A 24,975-nucleotide genomic window follows, 5' to 3' on the forward strand; every position below is an offset into this window, starting at 1 on the left:
ATTGAAATTCCATCGTTTATCAGCTAGCCCTTTAAGCCGCAGCAAATCATGTGAGGAGATTAGCAAACCGATCTCAAGGTCCATTCAAAATTTCCAGATCTATATAATCCTGTATCGCGTCAAAGGCAAAAGTGCAAATCATTGGGATTTTAGTACCTTGTTGCTAAATACAAGGTTCGTGCGCACGCTTGCGTAAAACAATGGCCTCCAGGGGAGAGGGGGCGGCCCATTAGTTAATCATCGATCACGTGAATCGGGAAGACCTATCACATGGATAGTTCGGACATGACGTTGATCCTCAGTCTTTACTGTTCAACACAACAAAGATATCGGTTCGTTCGTTCGAGAACGATCGTTTATAGGGGCGTGCGTGTGTTGTGCTACTCCGTTCCCCCTCTGTCCCTCTGTTCCTGCTGCGTGCATCCGACCAAGAATGTACGCCCTATCTCCCTGCAACCCGATGGAAGCCCTTCCGGTCGCTTCCGGCAACTTCCACGGTTCCATTACCACCAGCCTTCTATCGTCCCCTAATATTATGCCGAGGCGGGTCGGTCGGTTGGTTTTCCATACGAATGGCTTTTTTCGATATGCTTTAGTGCTGGCTGCTGCTTAAGGAACCATTTTATGCACCCCGCGCGCGCGGCGTGTGTACGCAGCGTTCGGAACATTTTTGGACGGCTTCCTGCTGCTGCTGCTCATGCGCTCGTGTCATCGCGCTCCCACATCTTGCTTCCTCTGCTTCGCCCAACGTTTTTGACCATTTTTGCCCCACAAAAATACCGAAATGAAACTAAAAGACAAACATCCGCCGGATGCCCTCTACCATGGTGGTGGTAGTAGGGGTTCTGCGTAGTGCTGGTACTGCACACACCACGGACGTCGTCATCGCCGCCATCGTGGAAGTCGTCTTTAAGGGAACCCGCCGTGCCGGCGTTCGTGGCGTTTCCATTCGAATGAATGTGCGTAGTCCGTGAGTAAAACGACCGGCCCTCCCCTCTTGCTCGCTTTACTGGTGTCACCCCCCTTTTGCACCCTCCCTGTTTGTGACTGGCGCCAGGGCCTAAGCCTGGCCTCTCAACATTACGCTCGATTGCGTATGATGACGGCGGCGGCGACGGTGCCACGACGGTCAAACACCGTATCGGAAAGAGAAGAAACAGTACCAAAGGCACCACACAACTGCTGTGTGCCTTGCCTTGCTGGCCTAGTGTATGGCGTGTACCTAGTGTTTGCCCATTGTTTCCAATCCCCCCCTCCCGGGACTGCGAACAACAAACAGCAGCAGCAGCAGCAACAACATTACGAATGCCCTGACCGACCCCCGGCTGGCTCATGTTTATGCAGCAAAAACAGAAATGGAAATGATGGAGAGGCGGCTGTTTGCCAAACGAGTTCGAGTTGCGTGTTGTTGGTTGCTGGTATATTGTTGAAGCTTACCTTTGGCTGTATATATATATAGTATATCTTATAACTGTGTGTATGAAGCTCGCGTTCAGTCAGCAATGGAGAGGTTACGGTTATACCGGGATGTTTATATGAGATTGTTCGGTGGTGGTGGTGGTTGTAGTACTCGTATGTATGCTGTGTTCAGTGTACCACTTTAATACTGCTAGAGCTGTTCTACTCGAGTTCGAGAAGCACCCCTCCCTTCGGGAACTCGGGGGCTGATAACACTGCTCTATTTCTACACTACTCTATCAGACCGACCCGTGTCGGTCTTATCACTCACGCGCAACTGTGTGTGTGTATATATGACGGTTGCAATATGCACCCTGTCGGCGTTGTGCTGTCGTCACACCACTTCAATGGTCAGATGATAGATAGGAACCTTCTACGCAGCAGCAGCAGCAGCAGGAGCAGGGAGCAGTTTCCCAAAAATCACAAACAGAGAGACACTCTCGCACGCTGCACACACGTTATATCTCTTTCTCTCTCACACACGGGGTGTCCCTATCTACAAGGACATCCGGTGCGCAGTAATCCTTCGGGTGGTGGTGTGAAGGGTGCGCTGTTGCAAGGGTAGGGGTAGTAGGATGAATTGCCGACACACGCGCACCACACGCAGCAGCACGCAACGGAACGAAGCAGTATCGAGGTCGACGAATGGGGTGGTGATGGTGATAGAGAGCTAGTGTATATGGTGGTGCTTCCTCCTTGCGCTTTCTTTAGGCCGAAAGCTAGTAGAGAGAAGTCCCAGGAGAGCTTGTTTACGATAGCTCTTCTTCTTCTCTCCCGTGTCTACACTTATGCTTCTTCTCCTACAGCTCTACGACACAAACACACGGGATTGTTTCGATTGTTTCTCTTCCACAAAACCCCGTTTTAGACTCTTTTTCTTCTTTTCTTATCACTGCTGCAAGCAACCCGATAACGATTAACACTGTTCTCTACTAACAACGCACACATTCGTTGCCCGTGTCACACAATCGGAAAATAAAGCACTGGCTGCGTGTGTTCGTTGAGGTAGCGGAAAGCACGAACGAAACGAGTAACGACGAGTGATAAAAACAAAAGGTACGAGATCAAGTAATGAAAGGGTGCTGGGTTCGAACCACCCTCTGTGTTTACCTCCAACTAAAACTGTTTTTCTTTTTGCTTCTTCTTTACGATCTTGTGTACCCCGTATAACCTTCCTGATCGAGAGTTGTACGCGTACTGCATCAACAACCCCAGCAGCAGCAGCAGCAGCAGCGAAAGGTTCACAGACCGTCTGTGTAGTTGTGTGAGTGCCGGCGGTGCGTGTGGATGGTGAAAACTCAACAGAACAGCTGCCAGCGGCCTATGCTAGGATCAGGCAGCGGCCAGCATGAGACGGAAAATTCCCGACACAACATAACGTACATACACACACACACACACACTGTCTCTCTATCTCTCTGTGTCTCTCTGTCTCTCTGTTGGAGTATGTGAAATAGAGAGAGAGATGTGAATTTGTTTTGCGATCGAATGAATTTTCCAGCTGCCAACCCAGCTCCTGCCGAGGTACAGTAGCTCGAGAGGAGAGCCTGAGTGTGTTCGTTATCAGTGTGATGCTGTCAGGCACATGCTGCCTCTACCTTCTCCTGGCCCCTTTAGTGGTTTTCAAGAGCTCCCCACGGGAGAGCCAAAATTGCATTTTGCATCGTTCGATCGAATCGATTCGGTGTACGGTACACACAAACGTTGGTGACATGGCGCCTCCGTCAGTAGAGTTTATGCAGCAGATGGTGTGCGCTGGTCGTCCATGGCCCTCCGCCGACCGTTCTATAGTCCTATATATGGCCAGAGAGCTGGCTCGAGTGTGTGCTCTTGATTTATCATCTCGCACCGTTTCTCGCTCTGATAGCCAATGAACCAACCATCTCAGGGGTTTCTCTCCCTCTCACTCTCTTTCTCTCTCTATCTCACTCCGATTCCGGTTCCCGGTTTGCCATCGTTATGGCGCAGTCGCGGACAATTCCAAGCCACACGGTGTGCTGCTGCTGCTGTGCCACTCGAGAGGTCGCCGAGCTCTATTTGAGCGGCCATCGACGTTAGCTGCACCGTAGTAGCGCCACTAATACTACTTCTAGTCATACTACTACTACTACTACTACTACTACTAGTGCCACTAACAAACAGTTCGCTGCTGACAGTCGCTCAGTCGGAATGCAGCGAAAAGGAAGGGATCGCCGCTTTTTTATCGCGGTTTGGTGCGGGCGCGCTTCTGCGGCTTCTGCTGGGATGGTTGGTGTAGAGCAATCGATTGCATTTTGGAAAGCCACAAAATGAGGTACGGATGTGCTGGTGTACCAGGAACATTCCCCCCGCATGACGGACACCATAACATAGAGCATCAACAAAATGGGTTACGGGCAGCAGCCAGCAGCCAGCAGCAAGAATCTAATTGAAAAATTGGGCTGCTATCTCTTGGTTGCTTGGCAGGCGGCTGCTGGCTGGCTGGCTGTTGACTGGCTGCTGGCCTTCGGCAATTCAATGCCCTCTCCTGTAAGGGGAGAAAACGAGGCGGTATGGTGGTGATACCAGGGAGAAGGGCTGCGCCTCTTGCGTATGAATGAATGAACCGAGACCGAACCATCATTCTAGGGCGATAGAACCGTGTGTACAACAGCGCAGCAGCAGGCAGCATATTCTATGCTCATATGTGCCGGCAATCTCCACACGCAAACACACACACACAAGCGAAGCACAGCTATGCTCTCGGGTTCATGGCACAAACCAATGTGTATACGTGCGCGCACACGTCGGCGCATATATACCAACACACACACACGGAGACGGAGACGGAGACGGGAACCGATGTGCTACGCCAAAGAATGCAGTTTGACAAGCCTCTTAATGCCCTGTGTGGCCGCATTGCCTCCAACACTTCGTCCACTACACCACCCCTCTCAAAGGGCCCCACTTCTGACCACTGTGTGCTGCTGCTGCTGCTGCTGGAGCCCGGTTCTTGGTCCAACATTTACAGGAATGTTTCGATTGCTCGCATGTTTTAACACAGCAAACAGAACGAGTAGAATGGATTTATACTAAACCAAAAACATCCTCATTAGAACTGATGCAGCAGCATTCCTCAGATGTAGAGTTGTGTGTGCGTTGTGCAACGATAAATGCATCGCCATATACACAGTAACTAATCAACTAATGTAATCCAACCCCTAATCAATTCGTTTTTGTAAATGGCCTTTCGAATACATTGGAATAGCATTTGCAGGCAGAGCATTCGGTCTGCTATAGGAGGTATTTAGGGATTTAGGGAGGGAGTGATATTTAGGGAAAATCTATGGATTGAATCAACCCAAAAATAGGCTTATTTTGCGAATGAAGCAATGAAGATTTACTCATTTTCACAAATGGTACACAAAAATGCAACATTTTAACAATATTAGATAAAGTCTTTCGTGAAAAATATCAAAACATTTAAACAGGCCAGCATTTCTGGGGAAGCGCCTTAGCCCCGAAGCCAAATGTGTTACAGTGCCCATCGCCACTCACCACAAACGAATCCTTTATTCGCAAGATAATAAGTACCACACAGGAAAAACGTTGAATATTTGAAAAGAATACAATAGCTTTCAAGTTATGATGGGCATCGCCTTTCAAAACGTGAGTTTTGAGTCATTCGCTTTCCTATTTCAGGGAGGCTAGTACGTCATATCTCGATTTATCTCCACAATTGACATAATAAACTTCAAAACTCTTTCATTTGTCGGAAAGCAACGTTAAAAAAAGCATTAAAAAACTTCCATAAGCAAGCCTACCATTACAATAAGCCATCACCATAAGCGCGACGAATCCATCCATCCATCCACTCTGTGCGGAACGCGCATTTTGCTTATGCAAACCTTCTACCTCCCCTCCACGAATAATCTCTTTCAAAAGTACCGATCGTAAATCATGGGATTTCGCGTCGTTATTTCTCTTTTTTAAATCCTAATATTCCTTTACTGATGCACTCTTAACGCCCAACAACATCGTCGTCTTCATCGACATCGGCCTCATCGTCATGGCCAGAAGTGTCAATGGCGAGATGTGTAAATTGAACCATGCAGAATAGGAAAGCCCAGTAGAGAAAAAAGGGGGAGGAAGCGTGCCTTGGCCACGACGACGTTCGGCAACAACAACGAAAAAAAAAATGTCGGCCATAAATTTTGCAAACGCCGCCATCGTTGAACACACCAGGACTCCGACTCCGGGACCAAAACACAATAAAACGCCAAAGCGAAACTTAAAGAACTTGCACAGAAAAGAATGAAGCAGCAATAAAGCATACTCCTCCTCCTCCTCCTGCTCCTTTTTACATGTTTTTTAACGATTTCGCGGTCAGAAGATGGGACCCACGGAAGCACTCAGTGTGCGCGCTTCTCCGGTCCGGCTTTCGGAGCAAAGTTCAGCAGCGAAGAGCATCAACATCTTCTGGTGCCCGTTCGAGTGTATTATGTATGCAGCAGCAGCAGCATCAAGAAGTACATTGGCAGCGGCGGGTCGCGCATTGATGCTGCTGCCGCTGGTGCTGCTGCTGGTTCGCTCAATCGGTTCCACATAAACACGAGATGGAATGCATTAACCGGGTCGCCACTGATCGAATCGAGTGGGTGGTGATGGCCAGCGAAATAGAAGGGGGCCACCGCCACCGCAGGAAGAGTAAAACCATGCTGCAGAGCACACAAGACCACCCCCGTGTACTGCTGCTGCTGCTGGTTCCATCCTTTGGTTGCTGCTGCTGGTGGGGGCCTCTCTCTCTCTCTCTCACACACACGCAAACACCAGCCAGCAACAACAGCAGCAGCAGCAGCAGCATCGGTCGTAGCCACAAACTCTGCGCACTGACCCGCAGGCAGACGCACGGACCAAGAGACGAAGAGAACAGGGATGGTGGTGCTGGTTGATGGCAAGAATGGAATTCTTTTGAAATGTGCCCCGCCGGAGAGCCGTGTGGTGCTGCCAGGTCGAATTTCCCACGACAGAGCGAGAGGGAGAAAAACTATGCCACGTGTGTGCCAGGGATAGAAGATAACACACAACACATCATCATGCTGTGAAGCGACGGAGTGCATAGGGAAATGGGGGATAGGGGAACCCGAAACCATTCAGCAGCAGCAGCACAAACGCTGCTGACGAGGGAGAGAAGCGGAAGGGAAGGAGGAGATGGATGTTACAGATAGAGGAACAGAGACAGACGAACGCTTCTAGGGAGCGAAAAAGAGAAGGGGAACGATCCAGTGAATTGGAAGGAAAGTTTTGCTTTTGGCCATGGCCGGCATTCTCGCTCGTTCTATCTCGTTCCCTCTCGTTTTTTATGCTACAACATAAACGCAAGCATTTTCCGGGATGCTCTCTCTCTCTCTCTCCTTCTACCTCTCTTTCATCCCTCTTGCTTCAACGCAATAACCTTTCGTTTACTCTACCGGACGGGCAGTAATCTTCTCGCATATTCTGCTTTCAATAGTTCATTCTGGAATATCATCCACACCGCCACCGTCACTCTGTACCCTCCTACCAGCCCACCTCTCGACACCCTCCCCATTACTACACACGACCACCAACGGCAGTAGAGGCAGCATTAAAAAAAAAACGGAGAAAGATCCCTGGAGAAACACAAAACAGAATCGTTTCTCTCTCTCTTCGCGCGGTCCCGTTTTTGGCGATACGCTTCGAGCGGAACACCCCGATCCGATTCGGGGCTAATGAAGCCCCGATGCAAAACCCTCGGCCACGAATACGCAGCGCACGCTTGGTGGTGATGAGATGAGAGATGCTTGGGAAAAGCCGCGGCCGGAGCCGGAGGCTGTGTTCCTTCGTGGTAGTTCCCAAGGGAACTACTACTACGTCGTACGCTGCTTTTTTTCCTCCAAAAACCACATTCGCCATCCGGTAGGTAGCATCTCTCTCTCTCTCTCGCTTGCTCTGCCGCTCGACGAACCACGTGTGCTATCTCTCTTTTGCTGATCCATTTTGCTTCTTTTGCAGGGAGGTGATGGTGATGGCGGCGGCGAGTGCGTTCTGCCCTTGTTTCGTTCCGCTCGTTACGAGGATGCTTCCGCTACGGTTTTAGGGCCAAAATCGTGCGGTGATCATGTGCATTTGTGTTCTATCGCCTTGTTATGGGAACGGGACAGAAAAGCCCATCGGAGAGGAGCAGTTTTCCCATAAGAAAACATAAAAGGAATAAGATCATCCGGTTTGATTGTCCAAAAAAATGGAATAAGCAAGTGAAGACGCGGGATTCGATGTTTTATGTTTCCAGAAGTCAATTGAACATTCACAGTACTGTAGGTACACGGGTGAGGACATTGCGAATAATGTATAAGGAGATTGATAACCAGATGATGCTCCTGAAGGTCTGAGGTACTTCCTACATGTTCCAGATTATAGACCTTTAAAGTGTTTCTTCAAACGAAAGGACAATGTCCATCGCCAGTGGACTTACTTCATAAGGTTAAAAAAACCCTAGGCTCGATTTCAGACACTTCAAGATATGCAAAGGTATACAATCTATAGTCGATGCAGACACTTCAAGATATGAAAAGTATTTAATCTACATCGATCCTGGGTTTTCCAAGGCCCATGGTTCACGACGCTGATGTGAATGGTGTCGATTATCGAGTAGCCTCCATTCGATTGGATGATTGACATACGACAAAGCCTCTGCTAAAGATAAGTACACGGAATCCAGGCTTTAGAACAAAGAGCCAAGTCCAAGCCAAGGCAACCACAACGCTGCTTCTGGGTGGCGCTTTGTCCGGAGAAGGAAGTTCTCAAAGCGACCCATTTTGGCGACCACCCTTGCGCGTTGTGTGTGATGTCAGGACATACATGTTTTTGCCGCCGTCGCCGTGTTGTTGTCGTTTTGCTGCCCTTTTCTTCTCAAGTTTCAAACCCCCGATGGGCCGTCGCGTTCAAAATGTTCTGTTTTCTTTCCTTAACGATCACTCTTACAGCAGATCGATGGGAAAAAGGCTAATGGCGTCCTTTCTCATGCTCAGATGTGATCGATCACTAGGTACGGGGTCTGCGTTTGGCTGCAGAGATGTTATATTAGTTTCCACGGTTTAAACGAACATCACATAGTTGTCGATGTGTAGACCCCTGGCGCTCTCGTAAGCAGCTACGCCTTCGAATGTACATTTTCAACCCTGTGTGTGTGTACGATGATACAGGGAGATGGCCCATTACACCCTTCTTTTCGTACTCATAAAATATTTCTCCATTTTGGATTCCAATATTTTCAGTGGCGTCAAGGCGTCGGCGAGTAGTGTGCAGCAGCAGCTTCAATTGTCAACTCATAAAAACCAAACGAAATCCCACGCAACACAGCGCTAGGCATGAGACGACGACACTGTAAACAACTCAGAAATCCGAGCCGTTGAAAAATTATGATTTAATCGCCCGATAATGGCTAGCAATATCCATGAATGGGAAAAGGGCAAACACGTACATGTGCACGCAACAGCAAACGCGATCTGTGTGTTCCCTTGTGGAAGTGGTTCGAAGATGGAATTCAAATTTTCCAAGTCCGGGCCCAAACCATCCGCTTAGTGTGAGAAGACGATCACCAGACGGTAAAAGTGTGCGGTTTCGATCTTCACACGAGAGCGATATAGAGAGAAGAAAGAAGAAATCTCGTCGCTTTTTCCAACGCTTCAAGTAGAGCACATTATGCTGGAACACAGTTTTCCGTCCGTCTGAGCTGCGCCGCCATATGGTATCGATCGTCGTCACAACGGGAATATATGAATATCGTGAGAAGAACTCCACGATCCCGTCGTCTCTTTATGTGCTCTGTATGTATGGGTCGATCGTTGGGAAGACATTCTCAATCGCCCAGAGTCCAAAACTATGAATGAAAACAGATCTTTGGTTGGGTTTTTTTCCAGAACAGAAAAAACCATCTCAAGTGTTTTGGGTTATCATAAACCAGAACACCAGACCCCTACTACTAGGCCTCAGCCAGCCCTTGCCTCTCCATTCTATGGTTTGAATAATGTGCATGCGAGACAATAACAACAGTGTCTATGTTTACATACTGCAAGGATTCCAGCGATGAAAGGCAACGATCGAAGAAACACCGATCGGGACAAACGGAGACTCCCGAAAGCATATGTGCTACGTACAACGGGCGTGGTACAGTCTTGTGCGGGATGCACTTGTGCATTTCGTCGGTGCAGCGGCACCGGAAATGATCACCAGATCACCCATTCATAAATTACGCCCCGATGATGCCGACACACAACACACACCCGCGTCGGTCGGTCGTCTGGTTTTGAGGTTTTCCAGGAATTCTAGAAACTGGAGGACACAGTTTAAGCACAGAAAGCAGCGCTTACACGGCGAGGTCCATTAGCGGGAGCGAGGGTATTGAAATTTGAGGCTCCCGCAAAGGAGTAAGAGCTTGGGCCGTGGGACAGGAAGTGCCGCAAGAGCTTCACAGAACCAGAACGACGCCATTACCACCATCACCACCACGATTCTCTTTCGTAGTCAGTGAACTAGCGAACGATCCTTCCCAGAAGGTTCTGCTGCAGGCGGCATCAACGAAAAGGATGTGAACGAATGAGGGTTTCGAAAAAGAGAGATGGAAAAAAAGGAAACACCGTTCGCGAGAATGGCGGACTCGGTAGGTACCGTTAAGTGGGACCTACTAAGTGTTGAAGATGCTGCACAAACACAGATCAATCCAATGCGGTTCTTAAAACCAGACTAGCCAGCTCTAAGGTCAGTAAAAAACAGTCAAAGAAGTTGCAGAATGAATGTGATCGTTGAAAGTGATGCAAACATTGTTTGCCGATAGAAATTGATTTCTTGATGGGACTAAGTAGTGCACAAACCACTTGATTTCATTAGACTTAAACAGAAACATCCTTGAAGATATCTTACAAGTTATAGTTCTTAGATAGAATGGAAGAAAGAAAATAAGCGAAAGCTTACCGTGCGTCAATGTTTCATTCGTGCTTCCGTCAGTGGTCAATCTCGCGATAAAGCAGGATCTAGAGAAATGTGAAAGAAAGAAGCAAAGTTTGACACAACGATAAGCGAATAGATACTGATAAATGAAATGGTCTGATGAGTTGGCCAACCCGCAATACATCGATCAAGATAACATTTGCCAAGACACTTTTGCTCGATCAGTTAACCGAAGATAAGCGCATACACACAATTGCTGCTGTTAGTGAACTTTTCGTTGATTTGAACCAGACTTTTTAATGCTCAGTGCGAAGGGGAGGTACCTTAGGGGATGATAAAGTCTAAAGTCTTGGCAGTCGAGTGAAATCTCGTTTTGCTCCGTTTCTCCCAAGAATGGCGGCCATACAATCGATCATCAAATCACATCGATCCCATTGAGGCGGTGGTAGGCATCTCAAAAGAGAGGGCCACGATCGTCCGCGATCGAAATCCAATGGGAGAGCCTCCGCACATCGCTCCATTAGTTGCCTTTTTGGATGATCCCGTGCTTTTCAGTCCCCCCCGCGCCGCCGACATTTCATATTCATTCAGTTCGTCCTCCTGTCCAATCCATCGCGACCGCCGACCGCCCGCTGTCCTTGTCCTCCAGGCAGCCTGCCTATCAACCCGTCCCTTCGTCCACATTTCGTCCACGTTGCTGTGTCCGTAATATGCAGACGATCGTTATGCATGAGAAGCGGAAAACCGATCGATAATGTCTAAATTTCACACTTCACACATCATACACACACACACACACAGAGGCCGGGTTGGTGCCGGCGCCGTCTCGTTCACGCTTTCACGAGAGACCGCGCCGCCCCCTCCGAGTGCTATCCTCCTACAAGATCGAGACCGATCGATTGAGTGAAGGATAGTAGTAGAAGAAGGACCGAAACCGAGCGAAGAAGAAGAGGCGAAAGATTGGAATGGTGTGGGAGGAGGACTAGAAGATGGCAGAAGAAAAACGTCGACAACGACGACGGCGGCGCCTTAACGAGGAAATTCTCTCACATAGCGCCCGAAAGGGAAGCAGCGTGTGGGCAGCACCAGAGGCCCTCTGGTTAAAGCGGAGAAGAACGAAACGACAACAAAGCAGCACAAGCAAGAAAAGTCCCTTCCCCGGACCCTGGCAAACCTCCGTGGGCCTCAAAAGATTCAAGGGTTCCCTCTTAAAGGAGTGCAGCGAGAGGACTCGGCGTGATGCGGCGCACGACGAAGGTGGACGGAATATTTACCAAGAGCAAACGGCACACGGTAAGAGCAAGTAAGAAAGGAAGGACCATGGACCTAGAGACGGGACGGCAAGGCAAGGCAAGCAAAGGCGAACGATCGGAGTAGTGCGATAGCGCGTAGGCCACAGACACACACACACACAGAAGAATCACCACCACAGAACGTCAAGAAGACAAATTCCAAACGAAAGAAGGAGAAAAGGGAATGGCTGGAACACCAAAGCCAGACACCAAACCACCTACCCGTCCCCGTCCCCCACCCCACCATTCCATTACCCCTTCCACAAGAGGCCGCGGCCGCCACCACTGTGTTCTCTTATCGATCTTCGTGTGGTTCTGATGCTCTTCTGCTCCAGGCTTCGAAAGCCGGGCCGGCCGCGATCATCATTTCCCATCACTATGCGGTCTCTGGAGGTGCATGGATGTGGTTTGCGGACGAGGCGGCAGGGAGAGGAGGTCAAGGGGGGTTCCTCTCTCCGCAGTGTCGACGGGGGCGATCCCGAGGGAGTTAATCATAAATTTTTATGCATTCACATAAACGGCTTACCGCGACGCCGTGGGTGGAGATGGATTTATACTGTAGCGCGTAGCGTAGGTGGGAGAGGAAGGAATACTGGATGAGATGAAGCGCCGAAGGATAAGACTGGGTGATTGGGATGATGCTGTGGGTGGGCCACCGGTTGGCTTGGGCTGGTATTTTTCGCCGTGAATGGCACTGTAGGGATATCGGAGGATTAATGGTCACAATTCAAAATTGTGAGTGACTCATCAAAAGATCCTGTCATATCCTATATTTTAGCAAGTTTTAAGCTTCAATTGACCACTCAAATTCGTTTGTTAAGCCAAACAATGCACCGAATCTATCTGATGTGATCAATCATTGTGCATCAGAAATCGATGAACGTATCTCGCCTGTATCTTTAACAATGATGGACAATCACGAAATGGTTTTCTATCAGACGGGCTTGTCACGCGATGAAAATTAAGAGTTGGGAACATATTTCGCGATTTGGACCATTGAAATGACACATTAGAGGGTGCGTCGTAATCAGCAATGACTACTACACATTGCAGGTTTACTTTTCGTAGAAAAGATACATCGATTTCTGCCAGTTGCGACGAGTAATCACAATCCATCAGGTTTTGAGCTGAGTTCATTTGAAGCAGCAGTACACAGGAGTCTCAGTGTAAGTATTTCTATGACGTTAAAGAAAATCATTTTTTGACCATCGAATTTCCAATAGCGCCATTGTGTCGGAGGAACGGAGGAATGAGTTCATATTTTGAAATTGAAAATCATCATGATATATCGTCGCCGCAGAAGGAATTTACATTGATTGGGAAATTTAACATTGGGGTCCTTATCTGTTGTGGGGCCTAGAGTCAATTGGAATGCAGTCAATGTCGTCATGTTATGGCGCGAACAAAAAAAATCCCGTGATCACCCGTGATTATCAGGACCAGACACACTGATAATCAAAAGGAATGCGGTGTTGCAATTGCTAAACCAAACTTTATGCATCATCCTATGCTTACTCAACACATCCAGCAAATGATTTCATTTCCTCAATTCCTACTATCTTTCCCAAGGGTAGGAAGAGACGACTTGCGCCATTGAATTTTGGCTGACGCAAAGCTGTCGCAGTCTCATGAGTAAGGCAAATTCCGCTGATATTCCCCCCCCCCCCCTTTTTCAATACCTCATCATCATTCCAATCGACTTTTTAACACGTCCTCACCCCCTTCACGCCCCCGAGATCTTTCTCGTTCGTTTGCTCTCCTTTACCTCCATCATCATCGGCTCCATCAATCTCATCGGAATGTGTGGTGCACGCCATCGTCTACGTGCGCCCTCTCTGCACGCACGCACGCCTCGACTCAAGAGCTCATGGTTACTGCTGATGCTGATGCTGCTGCTGATGCTGCTGCGCTCTCGACAGCAAAGCAAACGGGGTGCAGTAAAGTAAACAAAATAGTTTAAAATATTCCATCACCACCATCGCTAGCACCGGTAATGCAAGATGCAAGATAGAGAGAGAGAGAGAGAGAGGAGAGCCCGCAGCAGTGAGTCGGGAATGCAGGAAAACAACGAACCATCGCCAGCCAAGCCAGCCGTCCCAAGGTCCTAAAGGCAACGCCAGACAAATTTCCTGGAAGGACCGCGGTGATTCCTATGGACTGGCGGCACTGCCACAGCCCGAATCCGGGATCGTGGCTAACGGCGGCGACGGCGGCGGCATCCTACCTCGAAATCCTCAAAAGAAGTCCGGCGACTCCGCAGCACCGGGTTGTTGTTTGCAGCATCACCGCTGCAGCAGCAGCAGCCACTACGAGCAGTTCGCTCAGTTGCGACCCGGGTCCACAAAAAAAAACCTCGAATTCTCGATTCCGTTTTCCCCATGCCCCGTTGCTGCTGCTGCTGCTGCTGCTAAGAAGTGGAGAGATATTCCGAGCGAGAGAGAGAGAGTGAAAAGGACGCGAAAAGGACGATCAATCTGACCAGGTACGACCGACCAGCAACAACATATTCACACGTAGCGAAGCAGCAGCAGCAGTAGACTTGAGACCACCTTTCAAGGTGCACGTCCTCTCTTTCTCGGGTCGATGCTGCAGAACACAACTTGAAGAAACGCCGTGGGTCTTTCCCAAGATTTGTGAAAGGGCTCCGCGGCACAGCTCCATCTCCGACCATCTTCCGGCCAGTTTACACAGTGCATTCCTGTAAACCAGTTAGCCACGAAGGTGGTTTTTCCTTTTCCTGCGCTCTTTCTTATTCTCTCCTTCTCTCTCTCTCTCTCAATCTGTGGCTCAGCAGCTGGGGCACATGCCATCATCCCAAGCAGCAGCATATCCACTCTCCCCCTGGGGGCTGTTTGAAGGCTTTACCTCCACACGATTCCTGAATAACCGGTGGCTTAAGCGACCACAACAGCCCTCGTCGTTGCTCTAGTGTGTTGCTTCTTCCTCATGGTCGCGTGTCTTCCCGTAGCTTATTTGATCACCCTGGGGGGCCTCTTCACCTCTACAGACACACACACACACATAGTCACAGACAGCTGATGGCAGTTCTGGATTTGTCAACTTTGGTATTTCCTCCTTTTCTCGGCTCGGACCATAACACGAAGTGAAGTCTGGAAACGACACACCAACAAGAAACGGAACTGCCGCGAAGAAGAGGGCTCTAAAGCTAATCAACCGAATGACCATTAGGCTCACACCGGTCTAAACGCTAGACTCCAGAATCCCAAAACATCCGAAGAGATCGAATATTTATGATCCTCGACACAATACAACAGACCGACCCCCAGCAAGCGCTTCGATCGTCGCCGTGACTTTACCGTATTCCCGAAAAACACCTTTTCCAATACAATCAATGGCAGCAATAGCATAAAGAAGCGAGGGCCCCCTATTATAGGTACGAGCGGGTGGCGATCGAGCGGCCTCCGATCGGTGCGAGACATTAATCTTCATCTCCGGCGCAGCGCACTTCAAACGCAATCCCGCCCGCGACGTCGGAGGAGGACCTGGTGGAGAGAATTTTTGGATTTACCGAAGGTAACGAGATGGGCACTGCCCTGTTCTCCGACCGATCGAAGGGTGCAAGACATGGCCGCAATCCAGCAATGGCATTGTAGCTGATCCCATCATCGCATCGCCGCGGCGGACGCCGGGGTTTGAAAAGTCATAAAAATCGATCGGCATACACCGGGGTGACCCCAGAGGTGGCACGAATCCCACATTCTCGACCAACCCGTGACGACGATCATCATCATCATCATCATCAAGCCATGAGTTCTCTAGCCAGAGGAGGATCTCTGTAATGGATCATTCGGGTGGTTGTAAAGCCACGGAATGGTGGCGCTGCGCCAAGCCAGTGAGCCCTTGGCCATTGCAAACGAGTAGTAGTAGTAGTAGTAATAGTAATGGTGGTGGTCCACCTTTAAGATCTCGCCCTATTCTTGGATCTCATTTGACGAACGATCAGCTAGAACTCCATGATCGCCTTCCGAGCCTTCCATGTCCTTCTCATCCGGCCCGGGTCCCGGTGCGGCAACAAGGGGTTCCCTCAAGTTCCAAGAACCGAAAGGTAGAACTGTGGAACGATCACGAATGACTGTAGAGCCGGTTCGATTGATCGGTCGTAAAAAGTGCCGAAGAGATCGAAGAGATCGAGCACTAAAGATCGCCACCCCGGTGGTGGTGGTGGCCAGCTCGTCCAATGGTATGTCCGCCGCCGGCGATCGAGGAATCGCAGGTAATTTTGGGAAAGTTTTTTTGATGACTTTTTTTAACAGCAGATGACGCATTTAACGATCGCTTTTAGGGGGAGCTGTTTCTTGCGAGAGAAAAAAACACCCAAAAAAAGGTTTAAGGATCTCAGGCTCAAGGATTAGGGATAAGATACAACGCAATGACCCAATACCAATACCCTTCCATCTGTTCCCGGTTCCTGGAATTGGTTTAAGAATCATTTTATGGCTTCATTAAAAATAGCTGCAGCTACAGAGAGTGGGGCGACTCCGACGTAACATTATCCACATAACCATCCAACTAATATACATTCCCAACTACATCTGTTCCGACGACCAACGGCAACACTACGGCGCATAATTTAGCATTATTCTCCTCCAAAACCGGTAGATGACTGGTAGGACTTCGAGGTCTTCTAACGGATTCCGACCGTTTGTTGCTGGGCGCACCACAACCAGCACCGCAGCATCTCCTCTCCTGCGTCTCGAGACTCGATACTCGCGAGTATAAAATACTCAAACCCAATTGACAGCCCTAGGACTGACATTTCGCGGATTGCGGCTGCGCTCCCCGGCACCCTGATATTCGCTCTATTCGTCGAGTAGCACACACCTGGAAGGAACGACGACATTCACTTCCCGGTCGCCAATACACAGCGCACCACAACCACAGCGTCGCTGGTTCGCGTGCCACAGGTTCGCGAGGTACCCCCGTTTGAATGTGAAGGGGGCCACCACAACTTGGCGACTTTCATCGGACTTTTGCGATTTCTATGCCTCTAGCATATCTCCACATTAAAGCTTGAAGCCGTCCAACGGGTACAGCATGTGGTGGGGAGGGGGGGGGGTTTGTTTATTTATTTTATGTCTTCTTTTGCTTCTTCATCGTGATCTACATCATATTCAGTCTACTTCTTCTTCACCCAATCGATTTTGCAGGACTGTGTTTTTGCTGCACAATCAATCCTGCGAGGTCCAGTGACAGTTTTGCTGGACCAACCGGACCGATCGTGGTGGAAGGATCGATCTTTTCCTGCTGAGCAAAGCGCAAAGTGAAGCCGTTTATCGCTTATGTTTTATTTTATCGCGACAGTTATGTGTCGATCGGCGCAAAATGCTAAATTGCGTGTATATTAAAACAATCAATAACTGAAGAAGATACCATGAAGCAGGTCCCGAGTTCCAGGGTAAGGAGAATCGGAGAGCAAAGAGTGAACCGCGGCGCAGATAGTCCGACTCCATAATAAAAAAAACGCGTATTTACGGTTCTTTGAAGAATTCTGATCATGCACTTATCAACATTAGGAAAAAAGTGCTCCAACTTCAGCATGCAGGCTGAATTGGTTAGAATCAATAGGGAATTAAAACATGTAGCAAAACATTAGAAATGCACTTTCATAAAAAATAAGTGAGATCATGTATTTTGTAAATATCGTAAAGTGATTGTCTTAAAAAAAAAAAACGCAAATAATTAGCTATGTTGCAATCATTGTTATTAAAAAGATAATCAGATACCTTCTTTCATTCATCCATAGGCAATCATATGGATACGGTTCGCAATATGGCTAATATTGTACTAGAAGTTGCTTCTAGAAAACAAGTCTGATTCCCTTCTTCGGTTGTTAGGAATCTTCCTTCGGATTATAACTCAAAGCACATTATCGCCAAAGACGGAGGTGCTCTTGAGCGATTTCTTCCCACTCAAAAGGTGCCCGTTCCGCCCACTTGACACGAATTGGTTGCAACGCAGTTCAAAAGATGAACAAAGTTGCCGCAATACGACAGACGGGCGCACATCATGAGGGCCTACAATGTTTCGTCGCCATCAATCAAAAGTGCTCTTGGGGTTTGATGAGACCGACTCATGCACGGTAATTGTTTTGTTTTTGTGATTTTAACTGGAAAACTGTTGTTTTCCTCATTGCTAGCGAGAACGTTCGCGATCGAGCTCCAGAAGCACACGATCGCCACCATCATTAGCTTTAATATTACAAAAACAGAAAAAAAAATAAAACAAAAAAGCTGTTTCCCCTCCCCCTCTCGCAGCATTCCCACTCATCCACCACCCAAAACGGGAAGAGCGAAGCTGACGAAACCACCAAACCGGGTTGGGAAATGATCTCACTCGCGATCACTCGCCAACCACATCATGACGTGATCGTGCGGCAGGGAGGGAGAGTTTAGTGCTTCCAATTCACGCTTAAAGGCATGAGTTGGAGTGGTAGGGTGTAACCCGAACTCCGAAAACATCCAGCGAAGGAGCTTACAATACAAAACAAATGCTCGCGCGCGTTGGAATGCGTAGCCAATTGAAGAGATGTTCGTTGCTTGCTGGAACCACCCTTTGAACCTTCCCCTGACCGCCGTGTTCCAAGTCCATACGATCATCAGCACACAGAGGCAGACACACAAATACTCCTTCGTTCGCCTCGTGACCGCATCATCATCATCATCGCAATCCCTCTTTCGCAACGCACTGGCAGCGACGTTGGCAGAGGCATTCCAAGAATCACGATCACAGTCATCAAAAGCGCCTCGGCGATCGTTCGCACACATACACCAATGCGACGGAACAAGGCGTACTCCGCTTAGCGTGCTGTGTGCCGAGAACGGAAGCGAACCATCCAATTCTTTCATCTCACCCTTTTCAACCCCACCGATTCCTCCTCCTTCATTCCATACACCTTAGGCCATCACCTCATTCATTCGTTCACATGCAAGCCGGGAGCGGGGCTCCCGTTCTTTTCCGGTTGGCTGGCTGGTGGTACACACGCGACAATGTCGCGGTTCTTTCCGCAATTTAAACAAAACAGTCGTCCACAGAGACCAGGTCGGTAGATATACGCCGTTCGACGATGACGCTCCGTACGCGACAACACACAGGGTCGCGGTACCGCGGTGCGGCTCGAGGTCGTCCCCGTTCGCTTTGTCATGATTGATCATCTTACAAATACACACGCACACCGCACAAACAAGCAAAAAGGGGTGTGGGATGTGGGGTGGAAGTGGGTGACATTAACAGAGGCGCGTATGAACGCACTGGGTCGGTGAGATCACTAAGAGAGACGACACCGCCAGCAATAACTGTGGGCGCCCGACCGAAGAGGAGCGCTGAATCACGGAGCTCCAATTGACGCAGAGGTCATATTCTGGTGGGGAACGATCATTGTACTACGTATTACGATCATCGCGAGTCGGGGGGAGAGAATCATCTGCCGAAAAGCGATAATTGCTGATGAAATGAAATGTCCTGGAATGTGGTGCAATTGATTGATTGAACCAGATGGTAGCAATTAGGAGATAAGGGCCATGAAAGAAATGGCCACAGTAAAACAATTCCCGAAACAAACGAATGATGGAATTATTAAAGACACAAATCATCCAATTTATCAATAGCTTATGATGATTGTCGTAAAGTTCCAATCCAAAGTTCAACATCTCGCGAAACAATACCCAAAACGCAGTTGAACATCTGGTCACAACAGTTCGAAAAGGAGAAGAAGCGTTACGATCGGGCATAGGAAGATCGCGAACGGAATTTGACCTAACGGTGCGACGGGATCTTCTCCGCGGGTGGCGCGCAACGATTGCCGACAACAACAAAGAACGTGCTGCTTGCCTGCCCTGGCCAAATGGGGGGGCCCACGATGATGAGCATAATTGCACGATATTGAACTCATTATGCTGCGCGAGCAGAACAGCATCAGCAGCAGGAAACAATAACAGTTGCCGAAGCATAATAATTCAAAGCAAGAGCGCGATCTGGCTCTCTTTCTCTCTCGTTCTCCTTTCGCTTGATCGGATCGACGTGAAAGGATCGCAGCCCCGTTGCCCCGAGAGGGAGGTCCACGGTTTGTGGGGTTCTGACAAACCGACAGTTCCAGTTTCCAGGGGATTGGTAATGAAACCAAGCCTAAAATTGCCAATGGAACCAACGGACAGCATCATGTGGCGTGTGGTGGGGTCTGTTTTTTCTTCTGCGCGTTTCGCTGCTAAGTTGGATGCTGGAGTTTGACCTTTCTCGATCTCACTCACCCACCTCACAGCCCCCACTAAAAGGGACGTGGGGCGAATGTGAGACGAATCACGAAGGTCTGGAATTTCAATCCATCGACCCCCCTCCCCCCTCGCACAACATAACACATGAAGGCGAAAGAAGGCGAATAATATGAAAGGAAGAAACATTACCTCCAATGCGCTCCTGGCCGCTGCTCGCGATCTCGCGATATCCCATGGAAGCAAAAGAGAGATCGCGAGGTGAAGAATGAAGCGAGCGAGCAGCAGCAGAGACCAGCGAAGGGCCGTGGACTGGGGACTGCTTCGAACACGTACACGAAGCGAGTGGGCTGCTCTTTTGGTCGATCCACAAACACCCGGGGACATGCGCCCTGCTATGTTTATGCTACGATCCGTGAGACCGTGAGAACGAAACCGAAGGACTGGGCCCCGTCTGCAAAAGCCACATCCACAAGCAACCAAGCAATGATGCTGCGCTGCCGTCGCCGGTTGATTGGTTGGCTGGCTGGCCGGGAGGTAAAGTTGGTACACTTTGGGAGTCTTTTTTTTTGTTTTTGTTTTTACTTCGAAGTGTCGTGTCTCCGGCCGGTCGTGTATGTGCTGAAGCAGCAGCAGCAGCAGCAGCATTTGGAAGGCTTCACACAGACCTCGCCGAGATGCCAATCGATTCCGTCTGGTTCAAGTCGCAGCAAGCGCTGAGCATAATCATCAAGCAAGCGAGCCTTGTGAGCCAGCAAAGGGAGTTTGCAGTGCGCGCCGCACAAAAGGGATTATGGCCTACGCTGTTTCGATGGCAGACACCGTCGCGGACAGTCGCGGACGCGCGCCCTCGCGGCATGGGCTTTTGCGGGCGCTCTCTGTCTGTCGTCTGCCTACGGGGCGAGAGATCTTTTTATGTTTTCGCCGTTGTTCATGTCAGCGCAGGGCGTCTTTTCTCGCGATGGGAGGGTTCGGTCGCGGGGTCGATCAGTGATGTTGGTTGCACACGTTCGCTCCCTTTGTCAGTGGTGAGACCGACCGCACCACCGCCACCATCGTATATTGCTGATTCCTTGGTTAATGCTTGGGTTGTATAGCGAGCGTAGGACTCCCCGTAGGTTGGCGGGTGAGACCTATGACAGGCTCTCTCATTAGCATTGTAATAAGGCATTCGCTTGGCGCGTTGCCATGCCGGACAACGGGTGGTGGCTCTCCCCCCTCAAGAAATGGCACTCTTATGTAAACAGACGAAACGGCAATGCGTGTCCTTCTTACACATCAAAGTGTTGACTAAATGTTGTTTAAGAAACTGCTACAAACTATCTTATTAGCTTCTCACGATCACGATTACCGTTTAGCAAGCCAGCTAAATGACGAGGGGTGTGAAGCACGCGCTTTTCGCATGTTCCCTCGACCAACAACTTCCTCTCTTCACTCCAGAGAGAAGGGCGCAGAGCGAGAGAGGGAGAAAGTTTCTGGAAACTTACATCTCCAAGCAAACATCGAAGCAAAAAACCGGACTTTCTCGTCGATGCTTCCTCTTCCTCGCCAAAGGAAACTGTGAAAGTTGATTGACTTTGGTGGGGCCAGAGAGTTCGTTGAGATGAGGTTCAAACTCAACCGATACCATAGCGTTGCTTTGGACCAGTAACCATTGGAATGGAAGGTCGTTCCGTTTTGCATCGAACAGAGATGACTCGTTGCTGCTTATAGTGTGTAACATTTATACCTTTCTTGGAAAACAAATCATCGCTGGAAATAGAAAAAATAAAAGTAGAAATTCCACTCCATGGACGATGACTCACGGCAGATAATTTACTAATAACCGCTGGTAGGAGCTGGTTGTAGGCAGTTCCAGTCTCGATCCATTCGAAAGCATACTTGATGTCGAGGCGAGTAGGCGGGAGGGAGGCCTACTACCTTTCCGTTGCCGACGACGATGCTCCACACTCCGCCGCCGTCCTTCTCACATAAAACTGGTTTCAAACGACCTTTAAATTGTGCTCGCGTATAGTATGTATGCGCCAACAAGCCGTACCGATGCACAGCCGGACGAACGGGTTAACGTAGTACTTTTTTCAACTAACACCACCAGCAGCGAGAACCAACCATCGTGTATGTGTGGGTATGCGGTGTCGTGTTTATTGCACGGTTAAACTCCATCGCAGGGGGCCATTTTTTTAATTCGCGGAAGGCATTCCGATGTGATGGACGTGGAGAATATGTCGCTCCGTTCGCGAAATCCCATTTATCGTTCGATATTGGTTACGCGATGTGATGCAGTCTCTGCTGAAATTCAAACTCTTGCTCTGATTCTTTGCGGCGTGATGAAAATGATTTACGCGACGATGCAAATGATGAAAGCGCAACGACAAGGCGTTGTTTCGCGTTGAATTTAGGCCATCTGTACATTACGCTTGCCCCTCTGTGCAGGCAACGAGACGACCATGACAAGCGCGATACTGGCAGGGGTACGCAAACGGACGGGCGGTCTTGTGTGTGCCATTGCCTTTTACGTTATCGCTCCTTATTAGCAAACAACCCCCCCACCCGACCACATTCAGCGTGTGGTGAGCAAAATGGCGGATCTGAAGGCAAAAATCCCATTTTCTACCCCGCGCTGTGCCGTCCGTTGATTGCCTATTTTGCCTGAACGTGCTTCAGCAAGCTAGCGTCGTTCGCATAAAAAAAAGGAAAACCTTCCGAAATGGATCTGAAATCCCCGTAAGCCCTTCCAAGTATTACTTTTCTTATTGAACCCAATTTCCCACACCACACGCAACGGAGTCAATCAAGGCAACCGTTGAACTACAGTTGTACGTGGCGCGTTTGCAAAGCAGCAGGATGTAACATATTGAAACGTTATTTTCCGACTTACCCCGTAAATAATGGTCCAGATGAGTGGCTATCGCACACCCTGATGGTTTTATGCATGCGTATGCTCCATTTCTGCAGTCGAAAACGCTACGGAATTACACGAAAAACACAATTTTCCACAACGTAATCACCAACCTTTGCAAAAACGCACCGAGACACCCCGTGTGGTTCAATACGTTTGACGTTTCAAGCATGGCCTAGCGCGACGACCTCGAGCGCGTGTTTGACAAGCGCTTGGTGGAAGCGAGCGTGCGCCCGAGCGTTTGGGGGCAGGAAATCCGAGACGATGAGCTCGCAGGAACGGAGTTTTACTGGTTAATTTTTCGCTTGAAAATGTGCAATCCAAGCACATCACAAATTTATTCTACTTTTACAACGCTCCCTTCAGGTATGGCTATCGTTTGTCGGGAAATTGGGAAACCAAGGTTTGTACAGATGTATGCCGAACGCTCGGCTGATTTGTTCGGAGCAATCCAAAGGGAAAGGCACGTGCTGGTCTTTAGATGAGTAACTTCCAGATTAAAAATAAACCATTATCGATTGTTGCAGTAAAACAAATTAATCTACGTTGCGGTTCGGATGGGGTTACAATAATCGAAATACACTGCAGATAATTAAAAAGATACGGGTTTCCGCATCCAATTTACTGACACTGTTGGGCAGATGATTTCACGCGAAGGTAGTCTTCTTGTTTAATTTCTCCTGAGGTCGCGAGGCCGTGTTAGAATTACCCTTTTTGCTTTTGTTACCATTCTGCGGTTGGCCCCCGTACTTTTGACGATTGTGAAACTTTCGCGGATTCAAACCGAACGCCCGTAACCGTTGGTCACTGGCACTTTCCTGACGATGATGTTTTTGTCCCCCTTTCGGACCACCAGTCTGGCCGTGATTTCTTTTACCAAACTGTACTCCTTCTTTAGGTGGTTCGAATCGAGCCTTCTTCGGACCGCCCCAAGATTTTTCTCCATGATTCGCAGGGGAATGTTGATCATGTTGCCATTTTCGTTTCTGTTTCGAAGAGGAACCGTTCGGCGTATTATGGTTTTGATTTTTGGCTTCGTTCTTCTTTTCTTTCTTCGGTAAATTTCCATTCTGAGCTTCGCTAGAGATAATCTTTTGCGCGGATAAGTTGTCTCCATGCCCATTCGAAGACGCAGCGTCATTCTCGACCTTCACTTTGGCCTTTTTCTTCTTTTTAATTGTGTCTACAGGGTTGCTTTCCTTATCATTTGCAAGGTCAGTGGGTAATACGCTTACTTGCAACTTGTTTTTCTTTTGTTTCTTCGGCTTATCGGTTCCTGCAGATGGATTACTATCCTCATGCACTGTCTCAATCGTCTGGTCATTTCCGCTAACCGGCCTTTGTTCAATCCCCCGATTGTTTTTCACTTTTTGTTTTCCTTTGTTTATGTTATCTTCACCCTTTCCAGAACTTTGCGCATCGTTCGTTTTACGCTCTGCTATCTCTTGGTCCACCTTCTCTTCGTCGTCCTCTGGTTGGGCGTACAAACTGGGCAGGATCTTACGTTTGATTCGCTCGTTTGATGCTTTCCGCTTGTACAGGTCCACTTCCTGTAGTTCGACCTTTTTTGGCCGAATCTGAACCGCCTTCTTGACGCTTGCCCAGTGATTCAGCTCGCGAGTGTTTGCCATTAGTATCTCCTCTACCGAGAGACCGAAATCGTTGGGGGTCGTTTCAACGTACCGGAAGCGACAAGCCATTCCACCGATCATGTCTTCGTAGTCCAGCTTGTAGTACTCGTCGATATATTCACCAAATGTTTTCTCATCCTCCGGATCAAATAATGGTTTCTCCGCTTTTAACACCTCGCGGAACTTGGACTGTCGGCGGCCCTTTTTCTTGCGGCTACGCGTAGATTCTAGCAGCTCTTGCTGGAGTGCCTCTTTGCCGCTCTCCTTCGCGGCACTCGCCTGCTCCTCGTAATCACAATCCATCACGAAATCATCATCTTCACAATGGGGCGCTTCCTGTTCCTCGTCCTCATCGCCATCGCCGTTACGGACTAGTGCATCATCTCGATCATAATTCTCTATACCTAGCTCTTCGTCCAGTTCAGGGAACTCCGGTTTCTGATCGCCCTCGTCCACACCATAGTACTCATCGTTAAACATCTCCCTCATCCGTCGATCGTGCTCCTCGGGATCGAAGTCTGACTCGAGATCAGCTTCATCCATTG

The 24,975-nt window shown here is 49.0% G+C and overlaps 1 protein-coding gene across 5 annotated transcripts in view; it reads right to left on the reverse strand.

Moving 5' to 3' along the window:
• Positions 1-24,975, reverse strand: part of LOC125953825 (death-associated inhibitor of apoptosis 1-like) — a 31,176-nt gene that overhangs the window by 4,931 nt on the left and 1,270 nt on the right. For 2 of the 5 annotated variants that reach the window (XR_007468974.1, XR_007468973.1), the window contains exons 2-3: positions 22,779-24,975; positions 10,408-10,466 (exon numbers count right to left, since the gene is read on the reverse strand). The exon at positions 22,779-24,975 is cut by the window's right edge and continues 987 nt beyond it. The gene's annotated coding sequence lies outside the window, so the exon portion shown is untranslated. Of the gene's footprint in view, positions 1-1,437; positions 3,602-10,407; positions 10,467-22,778 lie in introns of those variants that run through there. The other 3 variants (XM_049683618.1, XR_007468975.1, XM_049683620.1) reach the window with 3 other exon arrangements.

The sequence above is a fragment of the Anopheles darlingi genome, chromosome 3 (genome assembly GCF_943734745.1).
Source record: "Anopheles darlingi chromosome 3, idAnoDarlMG_H_01, whole genome shotgun sequence".
Taxonomy (NCBI): Eukaryota; Metazoa; Arthropoda; class Insecta; order Diptera; family Culicidae; genus Anopheles; species Anopheles darlingi.